This window comes from Salvia splendens, chromosome 6 (assembly GCF_004379255.2).
Source record: "Salvia splendens isolate huo1 chromosome 6, SspV2, whole genome shotgun sequence".
Lineage (NCBI taxonomy): Eukaryota > Viridiplantae > Streptophyta > Magnoliopsida > Lamiales > Lamiaceae > Salvia > Salvia splendens.
Window position 1 is genome coordinate 15,322,871 of NC_056037.1, and position 5,669 is coordinate 15,328,539.

The 5,669-nt window shown below is 32.0% G+C and overlaps 1 long non-coding RNA gene across 1 annotated transcript; it reads right to left on the minus strand.

Annotated features, from left to right (window-relative positions):
• Positions 1-274: 274 nt before the first annotated feature.
• LOC121808011 lies at positions 275-4,403 on the minus strand. Its single transcript, XR_006052089.1, has 3 exons — positions 3,518-4,403; positions 2,427-2,523; positions 275-960 (listed from the first exon to the last, which is right to left on the minus strand). It is a non-coding gene; the product is annotated as an uncharacterized LOC121808011 (long non-coding RNA).
• Positions 4,404-5,669: the final 1,266 nt, after the last annotated feature.

A 5,669-nucleotide genomic window follows, 5' to 3' on the forward strand; every position in this document is an offset into this window, starting at 1 on the left:
CAAGATAGTCTTTTTAAAATGTTGTTTGATACACAAAATGGGTTTTACGGATATAAAATTGTAAGGACAAAAATACCCTTATATATTTTATTTCTTTATAGATCTTAATGTATATAATTTTTAATTAATTTAATTATATAATTGGTTAATTAAATAAATTGAATGACTCACGATTGATTTGGCAAATTTTATTAATAATTACAGCAAAATTGATTTAATTATTCTTCATTAAGGTACATAATTAAAGGTTAATTATATTAATCTTCTTCTTCTCTAAATCCTAACAATTCCATCCTAGATCATATTCAAAACATCATTAAAAAAAAGAAGATTTGTAAGACAACACAAACCCATAGAATTTTGTCGATAGAACACATAACAAATCGAGAGACTCCCGCCGCAATCCACGAGAAATGGATGAGTTGCGAAAAACAAAAAACTAATGCAGTTAGAAAAATCCTCATCTACGGTGGATGAAGAAATCTTCTACAGGCGGAGGAAGAAATCTGTCGACGGGCGAGAAACTACAATCAAACAGCGGTGAGACTTCGAAATCGTTTGGTTCTCGTCACTTCCCCCTAAGAAGAACACAAAAGAGGCTCAAATCAACAAAATCGGTCGTGGGGCGGTGGATGTGTCTGACAGCAGCTAGCAAAAGCAACACCACTACCACTGCTGGGAGAGACGATGTGTAACACCCCTTACCCGGTAGGTAAACCCACCGAATACGTGGTGTCACGTTTCAGTATCGACAACACGTACTGAAATTTTCCTATTTTCTTTTTAGCTTAAAAAGAGCAATTAAAAACTATTACAATTAAAAACTTAACATTTATCCAGCGAAAGATCAAAGATTGAACTATTATACAACATGCCACGACTTTTAACCATGTTGATCACCAGTGACCAGCCAAAAATTGCAAAGCTGCCCAACCACACTGACATACTATCAACTCTAACCTGCAGGGGGTAAAAGATGATAGGAGTGAGCTTTCCACAGCTCAGTAGATATATCCAAACTATAAAAATCAATTTTCTAATCTAAACTGTATTGAGACTTTTACATTATTTATCTTTTACTTATAACCATTCATTCTTAGCACTTCCCACTTTCATAATTTACTATATTAATCTTTTACCCGTCAACACATATTAATTTCCGTATCACCTTCCACATGTTGTCATTTCTTAAGACATCATATATCATGATTCTTTTCTTGTATTACCATATATCACTTTATTACAACATCTATACGTTCACCGTGTTTTCCAGATAATATCTCATAACAATACTATCAAATTGCACCATAATTCTTCATATACTTACTTACAAAATACATGTTTCCATATAATTCCTTAATTTATTCAATTAGCTAATTATTATTTATTCACACTTATTCTTATCTTATAAGCATATTACTTCCCATAATATGTCATACGTCCTATTTCCATATCCAAAGTCATTCAGTCATTTATAACTTTATGTTACATTCTTATCCACACACCAATGCAGACAAATCGCAAATGTTAACCCATTTCAAACACATATAACGATCGCCAAGGTACTCATATACCGAAATACATATAATCAGAAATAATATACAACCTATATCATAAACAATTTCATATCCATATACATATGCCTCTCTATTCCTTTTTATTATTCTGTGACGGATCAGGCCTGGTATCTGCCCGGGATATCCAATATGATTGACCCGAAGGTCCCAATATGATTGACCCGTAGGTCCCAATATGATTTGACCCGAAGGTCCCACTGTGATTTGACCCGAAGGTCCCAATATGATTTGACCCGAAGGTCCCACTGTGATTTGACCCGAAGGTCCCACTGTGATGTGACCCGAAGGTCCCAATATGTCCACTGTGATTTCAGATCCAGGGCAAGACCGTCACAGATCCTCTTTAGTCGAATGATTCATATAATTCCAATATCATATGCAAAACATATCAATTTCATCAATCACATATCCATATCTTATCCTACCAAATAATTCGAATATAACATATAAAACATATCTGTTGCATCAATCACATATCCATATCGTATTCCACCATCAATATCAAATAGCGCATAACCATATTTAGTTCACACCATATAACCCAAATATTCACCACAATCAACATATAGCAATCAACCACATAATATATGTAAAATTAAAAGTGTGATTCATACACACTTCAACGCATATTATCACATTTCACACCATATTATTTCTATCATCATCATATAATTATATTTATACAATTTCTTTGTAGAACTTTCATATCATGTTTATAAATATCATAATAATTCCATTTGTGTCTTCTAATGACATATATATAATTATCACATAGAATAACATATTATTATACATTTAGTTCACACAGTTCAAACAAGAGAAGTAAAATTCATAGTAAGAATATCCTACCTCTTAGGCTTATGAACATAAGCATATTTCACCTTGATACTTCTCTACCTTCTAGGTTCACTCCTTTGTCTCCAAAATGCACTATAGGTTCCTTCGCCTTTATGCGTAATATAAATAGCGTAACTATTAATAACTCATATTTACCCAAAGAAGTCAATTTATAATCCAACATGATTCACTCAAGGATTCCCAATAGTTTAAGAGATATTCTTGTTTTCCCACAGACTACCAAAATTAGACAATTTCTGGCAGCATTTTCTAAACAATTTTTGTAAATGGTATTTGTACTCTTTAATTAATCATAAAATTCAGAGAACAACTAAACACCTTTTAGTTAATTTAGAAATTATGAAATCAAGTTTTCATCGACCTTACATGCCCTAAATATTTCGGATAACACATACCAAAATATGACAAAGTACCAGAATTTTGACAGTTCGTAGCTGTATTGTTATAACAATTTATACACATAGTAAACGAACTCCTAAATTCTCCATAAAAGTCAGGGACTCTCTAGACTCATCAGAGTTATTATAAAAATTGATAAACCAAACTTTTCACAGTCCTAAATATTCAAAACAATTCGGAATATGGGGCTGAAAAACAGAGGAGTAAATCTGACTCATACTTTTGTATCAAATTCTATTTCCATTTATGTTTAATCATCCCATTAACCATAAATCAACAACCATTTACTCTATATAATATCAAAAATATTTAGTTATAGCCAACTTTGTTCGATTATTTCACAATTTCTACCATAATTGGATTTCATTATGATTATCGAATCAAACGACGTTTATTCACGACGTTAAACACTTTTCCCAACCAAATTCAAATCCACAACAGGCCAAACACCTCAATTATATCCTAGGGTTTCGATCATGATGGAAATTTGGGTTAGGGTTCGATACATTTAAATCCAAGGGTGTAACCCAACGTTATCGACGTCTACAAACTCGTATCTATCGAAAGAATTAAACAAAGACCACAACTCCACTCACAAATATGAAGCATGAAAATCACAGCCCACACACCCTCCAAATCATCACTCAAATAGCAACAAAAGTGGTATAGAAAAGAAGGTTTACCTCAAGTCATCGGGGAGTACGCGTCTAGAATTCGATTTCACCGAACGATTTGCAAAATAGAGGGAGATGAAAGCTTGAGGTCTACTTCTCCTATGGGGGCTGATATGCACGGTTTTTTTTGAAGAAAATGAGTGGAAGATGAAGTCTAGATTAATATATAATTGATTAGAATCTTCTAGATTTAGTTTATTATGTAAAATATTTTTAATTATTCTTTTAATCTTCCAATATTTTATTTTCCTACCATATGATATCACATTTAGGATTTCTTTATACCCTCATTTAGCATTTAGATTCTAGTTTAAGGTAAAATTATTCCCGTCTATATCTTCAAAAGTTTCGCCGATTGATTTCGCTAAAAACTGAAAAAATATGCGATAGAATTTTTTTTATTACCTTCTAATGGCCCAAAATAATTCCTCACATTATTTACAATTATGCTAGGCCATAATTTTATAATTTATAAAATTATTAGCCCTTAGCTTCGATTTACGATTTTACGTGGGTAAAAGAAATTGCCGAAAATCGCATAATCGACATTTCGTATTAAATTTCTACCTTATAGTTTAACTTAACTACTATTCCTCATCACATATCCAAACGTTTCGTCAAGCCCTATAATTCGGGATGTTACAACTCTTCCCCCCTTAAAAGAATTTCGTCCTCGAAATTTCACTTGATTTAAATAGCTATAAACATTTATCGTATCATATCATCTAATCTCATATTATCTTTTAATTTCGCACAACCTTCGTATTTTCGTATAACATCATTCAATCTCTTATAATCACATGTAACTTTATCCAATCTTACTTTGACTTCCTGGAACTTACCGAAGTCACAATCCTATGCCACTTCATAAAATTTATAGAATATAGTAGTAAAAATGCACAACCTGATAATAGCATACCACACAAATTATTGTGAGTTAATTCAAAGAATATATCACAATCTTAACACAACCACATTTCACAATCACGTAATAATATTATTATTATCTTTTATCAGTCATTTAGCACGTCATGCTTTCTATCTTATCACAACCATTTATTCACATCATAGTTACATACATTTCTCTGAATTGTATCACATACATTTATTTTAGTTCGCCTTGCACTACATATCACTTCCATTATACTTATTTTCGCTTATTACCTCTTTTTTTTTATCAAACCAACAAATCACAACAAAGTTCAAATATCAAGTCAGTATTCATCAACAACCATATTTGTTTTCAAATTCCATCATATATCGAGCATAAGCCTTTTTTTGCATTCTACTTTCATTTTCAAATATATAATTCATATGAATCTCTTTCTTTCAATCATATCAGATTTCACCTCATATGACTTAGTTTCAAACACATTCATCTATTTCATGCAGCGCACAAATTTTCCATCATATCACATTATATGCATATAGCTCACTTTCTAGCACCGTATAGTCCATTTAGAACACGCAGTCACATATATCACTTCATCCAAAACATTATATAGTTCCACACATTCACATCTCAATATTCATCATCACAACATTAAATCTTGAACTCTTAGTACTAGTATCAAAACTCAATAAAAACTCATATAACAAGATCTGAATACACGGACCATATATCCAGGCATATCAGACCATATATCATCACATTTCCATTCCCAAGTCACACATATATCAAGACACATCAAATCACATGTCACATATCACTGTTATCATATACGTTTCATATGTCCACATATTATAACACATTTTATCACATGTGCTAGTTCGCACATAATCATATATAGAAATACATACCGATCACCTCAAATATTTGCACTCATTTGTCTCAAGTGCTTAGTGATAACACACAGGTATATGGGTTAAGCGAAGTACACCCGCATGGGCTGATCGAATACTCCCGTCGCACCATATACCACATTTCATTTTCAAATTTCATCATATATTGGTCATCAATACATTTCACATTCTTACAACACACATATGATTCATTGGATTCCATACTTTCAAGCATAGTACCCTTCTTCCTCATATCGCTCAATTTCAAGCTCATATATTTATTTCATTTAAACTCACATTTTTAGACATATCATTTCATATATATTATAGCTCACTTAGAGCACCTATTTTCATTTTCCATTTCATTTCTAAATCCTCA